General features: G+C 44.9%; 1 long non-coding RNA gene across 1 annotated transcript; it reads right to left on the bottom strand.

Moving 5' to 3' along the window:
- Positions 1-210: 210 nt before the first annotated feature.
- Positions 211-1,377, bottom strand: LOC119281725. Its single transcript, XR_005138522.1, has 3 exons — positions 979-1,377; positions 649-751; positions 211-515 (listed from the first exon to the last, which is right to left on the bottom strand). It is a non-coding gene; the product is annotated as an uncharacterized LOC119281725 (long non-coding RNA).
- Positions 1,378-11,883: the final 10,506 nt, after the last annotated feature.

The following is an 11,883-nucleotide window of genomic DNA, read 5'->3' as shown; positions in this document are numbered from 1 at the left end:
CCAAAAGGCAGAGCGAAGCGGTTCCTGAAGCATTACTAGTACACCTGTAGCCCACACGAGAACACCAGACAGAAGTTGGAGGCACGTACGAAAGCCAAATGCCCTACATTAATTGTGCGAACCAATCAGCCGACGCCCACATGAGAGGAGAGCTTCGTCAGCTGCTACACCAGCTCAACCCAAATTAAACACCAAGAAAACTTGCGCGCCACGAATCAAACTTGTACTGGTCAGGAGCCCAGGAGGCCCAGTTACATACAGTATATGATATCCCAATACAGTGCACAGTTGCACGATCAACTGCTTTACCAAAACTGCGCATTAGCAATTTTGTTGCGTCAAACTGGGCAGGGTCACCAGCCAATAAAACACAAGCAAGTGCTAAGTAATAAGCTCCAAGTCCAACAAAAGGTATGGGAATCAATGACCATAAGCAGTGCTATCCAATAAGCTCCAAGTCTATGTCTGTTTTACTGATGCACGTACGTTCCATAATCAGCTACTACCCACACATCCTGTATTGATAAAAACAAGTAATCAGTACAAAAATTAAATTGAAGGTCCACTAAAGAACATTGAAGGAAAATATACAGCAATCGTTACAAGACAAGAGCTATAGCTGCAGCATTCTACAAAGAGATTTCTTACATTTCTTATTCTTATGGACTGCTACATATAGGATGCGCCATATGCCCGGTGTCCATTTCTCCATCTGATTTAAAAGTCCATCTTTATCCCCTCCAAGCTTGTTCTGTTTAACAAAAGAAATTTAATTAATATCCCTAAACAGGAATTCTATTTTTTTTACCAAGTTAGTTCAGGAGGATTTTGTTCACCATTTACCAGGCATAAGCATAAAACTAGCAAGACTGTACTTTAAATAGGCTTAAGTCATCCATCCATGCATCTTGCTCGATGTAACCAGAATACTCCACCCTTTACGGGAATAAGACTAGGTCTAAAATTTAAATTGCGCACCTTGATGTATTTTGGCAACTCATCGAAATGCTTATAGGTGTTTCTGCAGAGCTTCACGTAGTCATACGGAAAATCCTTATTGTACTGAGAGAATTTTTGACCACGATAAATTAGCTGTTGCAACACCCACGGAGTTTCTCCGTCTTGTCCAAGTGGCCACCTCAGACCTGAATCCTTAGCATTGAACGTACTGGACACAATGTTGGTATGTGCGCAGATTCCATGAGGAATGCTCCTTTCCTGGAGTTGTCCCATTGATCCGGGAAGTCAGCAAAAAGAACTTCAGTGTTTTTGGTCAGAATCCCAATTGATGAGATGAAGCCTCTTGTAGCCTCGTCTGGAACGATCTTAAACTTAGCAAAGCACCCGTCAACAATGGTCCTAACACTTTTCCATGCCTTAACCTCAAGACCCTGACTGGCGACTTGTACTACATTATAAACAATAATAGGAAAAATTATCTCTTTTGCTATTAGTAGCATCATCGTAGAGTATAGAAATTACTAAAACAGAAACTAGCGCTTGAACAAACCCTGCACCCACATGAATTTCCATTTTCTTCTTTTGCATTGCAGAGAAAATTACACTTGTAAAGGTATTTAAGTGCTATAAGCATTAGCAAGTTCTGTGCAAATTAGGCTGAAAAACAAAGTTTTGTGCAGATTTATATATGTCACGTGCAAACAAATTGGGGTAACTATCTTATCTGTTCATCCCTGTCCTTTTCTACACAAGACAACATTTAAAAACAATGCAAGTTCATATAGTACTTGTACATGGCAAGTGTGCATCTCCATCTATTTGGATCTACTCCTATAACATTTTCCCCTTTTCCACTATAAGAACTATGCTAGAATTGGAAAAAATAATCATGGGTGGTGGCAAAGCTACAAAATTTACTTGTACAGTATTTGCTGCTAAAACATGACCAAGGTGTCCTACACAAAAAGAACAAACTGTGCATGTTAGTATAGCTAGCATACTATTCATCGTTAGGTCGCACCAATTTAATTGGTCATATCTAGCACAGATTTTTATAGCTGTAGAACTTGTAGTGCTGTGAACAACTGTGATTGCTTCAAAAAGAAATTCATAGCTTTTTAATTATAACGGAACACACATTTGTAAATTGTCACATCCTATGTCTATTCAAAATCCAAAAATCAACCTTTTTATGTTTCTTTTAATATGTAGGTGACTCAGCACAAAAGTCCACATCTACAGTTTTTGTTATTGTAGTAAAAAGAAACTCATAAAGCATTACCTTCAGGGATTAGAACCTGCAGCTTAGCGGTACCATTATGAAGAATCTTGATGTACAAGTCTTTCATTGAAAGACCTACGGGGCACTTGTTCTTGAGAAGTACACTTTCAACCAGACCTACAAGTTGACTGCACACACCAATAGTAAGCAAGAAAAGTGTTATCAACTACATGAAAGAACAAAGAGCATATGTAGCAAAGTGTATGCTAGAACATACATCACCATGTTCTTTAGGAGGGGACGCATAGTGCATTGATCAAACAATTCATTCTCCTTCCTCAAAGATAACCATTTGCCGAAGGACCCATTCACTTCAGAAATGACTAAACCCTCTTTGCTGAAGTAATTTTCTACCTGGACAGCCGCTGGGTGTCTCAAAGTACTAAGACATTCATAGCTTGAAAGCAAAGTTGTAGTACTTTGGCTCCCCCTCTTGATTAATCGAGGTAATTCAATTGGGCCGACATTGTAAGAGCACCTAAGAAGCTTCATTTCATTGCCGTCGAAATCTATTAACTTCTCTTCATAGCCTTGCAATCCAACTTGGACTTTGATTGTTCCTTTAGTGCGATAAAAATCCTCAATAGGGCCAACTGATATAAATAGAGTTGAATGTTAAACCCTTGATTATCTACGTCAGGAAATAGGAAGGATGCTATGTATATAATCACGTCAAAATTCTCAATAACATTGCTGACATAGTAGCAGAAAAAAGCAGTAAGATAAATGATGCCAAAAGCATATGACTGGTTAGGGACGCATTCAAATGTATTGAAGCGATGTGAGTGTGTGCCTCTCCCATCTGCAGTTTGCTTGTTAGTGAGAGCAGAGTTTTCCAATTGGTAGTATCAATAAAAGAAACTATAGCTGTCAAGTGCCACCAAACACCAAACTGTTGGAGGGAGATAAAATGGGTATTACTTGTAACATTAGCATTCGGCATGAATGGTGAGCTATCTCAAAAACAGTGAACAAAAAAAGTAGTGGGCTAAGGTGCTTATTGAGTGTCAGATCCACCATTAGCAGAGCATGAAGGAAGCATTGCTCATCCGCATGGTAGCAATGTGGACGGTCTACAGGTTGATATCCCTCAAACACCACTTCCTTTCAGCCCTCTTGATGTTGTTGGGCATGGACCTTCGCCCAGCTCAAGGCCTCAAGCCCCCTTGCTGCTCTGTAGACGTCCGACTTACATGACGCTCGGTCCAAACGTCACGTACTCTCCGCGCCGCGTGTAGGTGCGCATGAGACCGGCGGCGAGGGGTCGATGATGATTGGGGTGGTAAAGGCGCCATCTTGAGGTAAACAAATCGCCGCCGGGCTGAAGAGAAGATATTGCCGGTAAGGGCACCAGTCGGCCGGCGGCCGGTCCCATGTGTCCACCTGTGCGGTGCGGTGCGGTGCTGTGCTGTGCGTGCTCTCCCTCGCCGCGTCGCCCTCACCTACTGTCCCCTGCAGCGCATTGCCGTCCGCGGTGGATCGAGGCCAGTGATGAGAGGCATCTGCTAGCGCGCGGTAGTGCCTTGGTACCAGCGGAGCGCTCGCAAACTGAGGCTGCACCCGCGTCGCTCGGCTATGGCGCCGGTTGATCTTGGAGCGGAAACGGCGGCGTTGAGAAATACAAGAAAAAAGGTTCAAGCTTTTTACCTGTTTCTTGATCCTGCTTCTGGGGCTCGAACGGGTCGGCGGCGGCGTGGGCGGCCATGGAGATGAGTCGAGTAGGCAGGCAGACGGCGAAAGCCTAGGCGAGATGATGGAGATGATTCTAGCCAAGATTCAGAGGGATAGAAGCATTGACTGAGGAGAAAGCTTATGCGAGGTGTGATATGAGAGGGAGAGGCGAGGTTCAGACGGAGTTGTGGAAAAGGAGACAGAGCAGGAAGAGAGCAGGAATGAAGGAGGGATTCCTTTGTCCACCCTTTTCCTCTGCAGGCAGAAGCAGTTTCTGCTGCGGGTAATAGAGAGAGCAAAGGCCTCGGGTCCGTGACTCTAGTGGACTGGACGGTCTACTCCTACGAAATGTTCATTTTCCTGCCCAACACACGAGACAGACTGAGCCCATAAACAGTTTCCGTGCCTAAGAAATTCACGCATTTTTGTCTAAAAAGAAATCACGCATTTGCCTCGCAAAAAGAAAAAGAAATTCACGCGTAGCATGTTTGACCATTAAAAGTTGTTGGTGCAAAACGTTGCATATTTTTGTGGCATGTGCTACTACCCCCAAAAAAAAGAGGCCGCCAAGATTTTTTTTTTATCTTTTGACCTTGTGTTCTTGTCTTTTCAGTATAACTTTTTTTGAAAATGGAGGCAATGCCCCCGGCCTGTGCATGCAGCCATTTTATTAAAAATCCACGAAGTACCGTCATAATAGTCTTACAGCTCGCAAACGAAGCATAACAAAGTAAAAAAGGAAAATTACATGCCGACAAAGGCAACCGATACGGTAATATGAAGGATAAGCTTCCTAGACTCCTATCCTGTTATGCGAGCGTCATCCGAACCGGTTGAATATAACCCGAGCTACCATCTCCTATTGGTTACACCCAGTAACCAAAGGCTCCCTGGAGTCCATAGGAGTGAGTAAGGACCACATACGGATCCAAGCTGTAGCTCTAAAGATGACCTGCAAGAAAGTTAAAGTGTGTTGTCTGTTAAAAATCATACCATTCTTGCAGTTAGCCCATAATAGCGCACATATTCCAATCCGAATACGAGCCGCAGTAATCTGTTCAACCCCGGCTAACCACGTCCCAAACAACGACGCAATATCGACTGGAGGATTAATGTTGAAAGCTATATGAATCGTTCTCTAAAGTAACTTGGCAAGTGTGCATTCAAGAAATAAGTGTTGTTTCATCATGATCACAAAAACAACACCGCAAACTTCCTACCCATCACCTTTTGATTAATTTGTCCTTTGTGAGTATCACTTGCTTGTGGACGAACCACATAAAGATTTTAATACGCAAAGGAACCTTAACCCTTCAGATGTGCAACGATCTTGAGATTGGGCCAGGATTAATCAAATCCATATAGAATGATTTCACCATAAAAATCCCATTCTTAGTTAACTTCCATTATGTCGAATCCGGCTGGTCGGAGAGTTGAACTTCTACTAGTCTCCGAACCAAATGCATCTAGGCAGTCCATCTCTCACCAACTAACACATGTCTGAACTGAATGTTTAAGGGAATAATTTGAAAGACTGTGCCTACGTAATCCTCCTTACGTTGCACAATATTATAAAGGGTGGGATATTGGACGGCCAGGAGCGTCTCTCCTAACCACGTATCCTCCCAAAATCTTGTTGACATCCCATTGCCAACCAAGAATTTGACCCTACGAAAGAACAAGTCCTTCATTCTCATAAGTCCCTTCCAGAATGGCGAGTCAGTCGGTCTCATGGTAACCCTGGCTAGTATTTTCGAGTGTAAATACTTATTTCGTAGGATTTGTGACCACATACCCTCCGGCTCTGTCTCTAGCCTATATAGCCATTTGCTCATAAGACATTTATTCTTAATTTTTAAGTTCTCAATACCGAGCCCCCCCCTTGGTCTTTAGGTCGGCAAAGGATATCCCATCGCGCGAGACATTATTTCCTCTTGGCCTCATCAGACTGCCAGAAGAAACGAGATCTAAAGAAATCAAGTCGCTTTCGAACCCCTTTCGGAATTTCGAAGAACGAAAGTAGAAACATCGACATACTAGTCAGTACCGAGTTAATCAGGACTAGCCAACCTCCATATGACATAAGCTTGCCCTTCCAGCAGCTAAGTTTTTTTTCAATTCGTTCTTCAATACACTTCCATTCTTTATTGGATAACTTACGGTGGTGGATTGGTATACCCAAATAACTGAATGGTAAAGCACCTAATTCATATTCGAACAATTGTCTATAAGCGTTTTCCTCGTCTTTGGACTTCCCAAAGCAAAACAACTCGTTCTTATGAAAATTAATTTTTAAGCCAGACAATTGTACGAAGAGACATAAGATGAGTTTCATATTACGTGCCTTAGCCATGTCATGTTCCATGAATATGATAGTGTCATCAGTATAACTGGATGCATTCTTTTTAAAGGAAAGTTGTCACGTTTGCTATTTGACACGCGCCTGAATTTTTTCTCATGCCAGTCACCTACAAGTGTAGCCCCAAGAATGGGATGTGGGCTGGCACCGGCAAGGCCAAGCCAGGAGCGACCCTGAGGTGCTCCTCACTGCCAAGGATGAGGCGCAACACACCATTGTCAAGTTCCAGGTTACGGCAGAAGTGGAGTGCAGCAACAAGCTGTGTCGTGCTCCGCGCTGACCGTGACGGCGAGTTCACCTCGTCCACTTTCTATGAGCACTGTGCCAATCAGGGAGTGCAGCACAACATCATCGACCCGTACTCATCTCAACAAAATAGGATGTACTACCCCACCTCTAGGCGCGTGCATGTCTCCTATGACGCCGACTTCGACGAGGATGAACATTGGAACTTGGAGGCTCCCGAGGAGCCGCTAGTGAGTAGATCCTTCACTGTAGAAACCTCAGTGTACCAGAATCGCTCCCATGGCAGTGCAATCGGTGACCCCGAACACCAGCTCCCCAAGCACAACCTCCTCGGGCACAACGAACGATGTGTGCCAACTCAGTTCACAACTCCGATGATGACGCGCTCAGACTTGTCTGACACCGAACGACATCACTGTCGCGCCACACTGGTACCGCATGGTCAACGACCTTATCGGGGTACCTGTCGGATTGCCGCGGATGGCGGGGCTCCTCTTGACGACAAGGTGTTGTATTTGTTGTCGGGGGAGGAGCTGATCACGTTCGCTGAGGTAGAGCTCAAGGACTGTTGGCGTCGTGCGCTGCTAGATGAGCTATAGGCGATCGATGACAACAACACTTGGACACTCACCACTCTCCCCACAAATCATTGGGCAATTGGCCTCAAGTGGGTGTACAAGGTTAAGAAGGACAAGCACACCACCATCGTCAAGCACAAGGCTCAGCTCATCACAAAAGGATAGGTGCATCATGTAGGGGTGGACTTTAAGGAAGTCTTCCAACGAGTAAAATCTCCTTGTGCTTCTGGACCCCATCGGTTGTTATGCCAATAGCAGCGCCGGGCAACTAAGTTGGTATGGAAGAACTTTAACACATGCAAGTCGAGCTTTGTTTTCGGGGAGCTGGGAAGAATGAAAAGAGGCTCCTAGCTAAATTTGTCTCACCCTATGCGCCGGTGGAAAGGCTCGAGTCCGTGCGGTTGATCCTTGCCCGGGTGGGCACCGGGGCTTGGAGGTCTACCACATGGACATCATATCAGAGTTCATAAATGGCGACTGCTACCTCTTGAGCATGCGTTGGTTTTCCCTTGAAGAGGAAAGGGTGATGCAGCAAAGTAGCGTAAGTATTTCCCTCAATTTTGAGAACCAAGGTATCAATCCAGTAGGAGACAACGCACAAGTCACCTAGTACCTGCACAAACAATCAAGAACCTTGCAACCAACACGATAAAGAGGTTCTCAATCCCTTCACGGTCACTCGTAAAAGTGAGATCTAATAAAGATAGTAAAGTAAATATTTTTGGTATTTTTGTTGTATAGATTGGAAAGTAAAGATTGCAAAGTAGTAAACGAGATGCGATGTAAATAAAAGAGATGCAATATAATAAGAAAGAGACCCGTGGACCATAGATTTCACTAGTGGCTTCTCTCAAGATAGCATGTATTACGGTGGGTGAACAAATTACTGCTAAGCAATTGATAGAAAAGCGCATAGTTATGAAGATATCTAAGGCAATGATCATGAACATATGCATCCCGTCTGTGTCAAGTAGATCAAAACGATTCTGCATCTACTACTATTACTCCACACATCGACCGCTATCCAGCATGCATCTAGAGTATTAAGTTCATAAGAACAGAGTAACACATTAAATAAGATGACATGATGTAGAGGGATAAACTCAAGCAATATGATATAAACCCCATCTTTTTATCCTCGATGGCAACAATACAATACATGCCTTGCTGCCCCTACTGTCACTGGGAAAGGACACCGCAAGATTGAACCCAAAGCTAAGCACTTCTCTCATTGCAAGAAAGATCAATCTAGTAGGCCAAACTAAACCGATAATTCAAAGAGATTTGCAAAGATATCAAATCATGCATATAAGAATTTAGAGAAGAACCAAATAATATTCATAGATAATCTTGTTCATAAATCCACAATTCATCGGATCTTGGCAAACACACTGCAAAAGAGTATTACATCGAATAGACCTCCAAGAACATCGAGGAGAACTTTGTGTTGAGAATCAAAGAGAAAAGAAGCCATCTAGCTAATAACTATGGACCTGAAGGTCTGTGGTAAACTACTCACGCTTCATCGGAGAGGCAATGGTGTTGATGTAGAAGCCCTCCGTGATCGATTCCCCTTCCAACAGATCGCCGGAAAAGGCCCCAAGATGGGATCTCACGGTACAGAAGGTTGCGATTGTGGAAAAGTGGTTTCGTGGCTCTCTCTGATCGATCTAGGGTATAAGAGTATATATAGGCGAAAGAAGTACGTCGATGGAGCTACGAGGGGCCCACAAGGGTGGGGGCCGCGCCTACCCCCCTAGGCACGCCCTCCTGCCTCGTGGCCACCTCGTGGCATTCCAGACTTCAACTCCAAATCTTCTAGATTGCTTTTGGTCCAAGAAAGATCATCGCGAAGGTTTCATTCCGTTTGGACTCCGTTTGGTATTCCTTTTCTGCGAAACTCTAAAATAGGCAAAAAAAACAGAAACTGGCGCCGGGCCTCCAGTTAATAGGTTAGTCCCAAAAATAATATAAAAGAGCATATTAAACCCCATTAAACATTCAAAACAGATAATATAATAGCATGGAACAATAAAAAATTATAGATACGTTGCAGACGTATCAGCGACCTCGAGGAGGAGGTCTACGTCTCCAAACCATCAGGATTTTTCACCTAGGCTCACGAGCATGGCGTGTACATGCTACACAAGGCCATGTACGGGCTTCGACAAGCACTGATGGCGTGGAACGTCAAGCTAGATGTGAATTTAGCATTGCTCGGCTTTATCTGCAGTGTCACAGAGTACAAAATGTATGCGCGAGGAACTAGGGATGGGCTGCATATCATTGGCGTCTACGATGACAACCTCATCATCACTGGGTTGAGCAACATGGGGTACACCGCTTCAAGGAAGAAATGAAGTGGCTCTTCATCATGAGTGACCTCACGCTGATATGGTGCTACCTCGGGCTTGAGATGAATTAAGAGCACATGCACATGACCATCGCCCAGCCCGCCTACATCGGCAAGCAGCTAGTTTGAGAGGCATGTCATACTGCAACACCACGCACACTCCGATGGAGGCCCGGTGCAAGCTCAACAAGGAGAGCAAGGAAGCGCCGGTGGACGCGACATTCTACTGAAGTGTCATCGGCAGCCTCAGGTACCTCGTGCACACCCGACGAGACATTTCCTTCGTTGTTGGATTTTTGAGCCAGTTCGTGGAGGCGAAGGCTAGCGATTGATATGTCTCAAATATATCTCTAATTTTTATTATTTCATGCTATCATAATATCACTTTTGGATACTTTTTATAGTAATCTTATTATTTTTTCTAGACTAACCAACTAATTCAGTTCCTAGAGCTAGTTGTTGTTTTATGCATGTTTTTGACTTTTCAGAAAATCCATATTTATGGAGGCCAAAAACCATGGATATTTAATATGAATTTTTTCTAAGCCATGAATGTTCCAGGGGCCACCCGAGGGCCCCACGCAGCCTAGTGGCACGACTAGGGGGCCACTCGCGTGGCATGGCAAATTTCTATTCTGGGGAGATCTAATCAGGAGGCATGTTTCGACAACCTACCGGTGGGGGGATTGTAGGATCGAAGAAGATAGGTCTAGGGGGGGTGAATAGACTCTTAACCAACCAAAGGTGCAATTTTTAGTTCTCTTGAAAATTTGGCGGATTTTGGCACTAGTTAAGACTTCACCAAGACTTGTACACATGCATCTCTAAAGATAGGGTGACGGAAATAGTAAAGCATCCAATTGTGCGGAAGGTAAAGGGTAGAGATAGAAGATCAAACACAATGAAGACACAATGATTTTTGTGATGGTTCCGATAGATGGTGCTATCGTACATCCACGTTCATGGAGACTTCAACTAGGTTAATGGTTGCACGAGTCCACAAAGTGCTCCACCCATGAAGGGTCCACGAAGAAGCAACCTAGTCTATTCCATCATGGCTTACACCCACAAAGGACTAGCCCCACTCGGGTAGATCTTCATGAAGTAGGCATTCTCCTTGCCCTTACAAACTCCTTGGTTCAACTTCATAATCTTTTGGAGGCTCCCAGGTGACATCTAACCAATCCAGGAGACACCACTCTCCATAATCTCTTCGGGATGTTGCGTTTATCTTGGACCGTCACTTATTCCTTGGTCGTCCAAGTGTGAAAGGATCGACATGGTTGACTAGAGGGGTGGGGGTGAATAAGCAACTAACAATTTTTAGCCTTTCTTCACAAATTAGGTTTAGCAACAAATAGGTTGTCTAGATGTGCAACTAGGTGAGCAACCTATATGATGCTAACAATAACAATAACAAGTGCAAGCAAAGAATACAACACAACAATAGCTTGCACAAAGTAAAGGAAAGAGATAACCACAAGTGGAGCCGGTGGAGATGAGGATGTGTTACTAAAGTTCCTTCCCTTTGAGGGGAAGTACGTCTCCGTTGGAATGGTGTGGAGGCACAATGCTCCCCTAGAAGCCACCAGGGCCACCGTATTCTCCTCACGCCCTCACACAATGCGAGATGTCGTGATTCCACTAGTGGTGCCCTTGAAGGCGGTGATCTAACCTTTACAAACAAGGTTGGGGAAATCTCCACAACTTGATGGGAGGCTCCGAACAACACCACGAAGGTTCACCAGAATGGAATGTGGCTCCGAGGCGACCTCAGCCGTCTAGGGTGCTCAAACACCCAAGAGTAAAAAGATCCGCAAGCGATTAGTGGGGGGAATCAAATTTCTCTTGGTGCAAGTGTAGATCCGGGCCTTCTCAACCAATCCCTAGAAAATCAACAAGTTTGATTGGCTAGGGAGAGAGATCGCGCGAAAATGAGCTTTGGAGCAACAATGGAGTTTGGGGGAGGAAGAGGTAAGTCTTCTTGGGGAAGAAGACCCCCTTTTATAGTGGGGGAACAATCGAACCATTATCCCCACTCTCAGCCCGCAGCGCGCGGTACTGCCGCTTGGCCCAGTGGTACTACCGCTGTGACCGCGCTCAGTAGCTGCACAGGGAGAAGGGATAGAGGAGAGAGACCCCGAGTGGCACTAGTTACGGTGGTAGGTGCGGTACTACCACTCACGAGCGGTACTACCGCTGGACCCGACACGAGAACAACATGTCCCAAGTCGAAGCGGTACTAGGGCGGAACTGGAGCAGAACTACCGCCTATTGCTTGGGCGGTACTACTGCTGCTACAGCAGTACTGTCGCCTGTTGCCTTGGGCGGTACTGCCACTACCCTTACCGCTGGCTCCTCTCCAATGCCACTTCCACGATAATGAAGGATCCTCCAAGGATGTGGGGAAGAGCTAGGGGTGCAAGAGAGATGT

Source organism: Triticum dicoccoides, chromosome 3B (genome assembly GCF_002162155.2).
Source record: "Triticum dicoccoides isolate Atlit2015 ecotype Zavitan chromosome 3B, WEW_v2.0, whole genome shotgun sequence".
Classification (NCBI taxonomy): Eukaryota; Viridiplantae; Streptophyta; class Magnoliopsida; order Poales; family Poaceae; genus Triticum; species Triticum dicoccoides.
The sequence above is the reverse complement of the archived record's forward strand: the minus strand, read 5'-3'. Positions and strand labels throughout refer to the sequence as shown.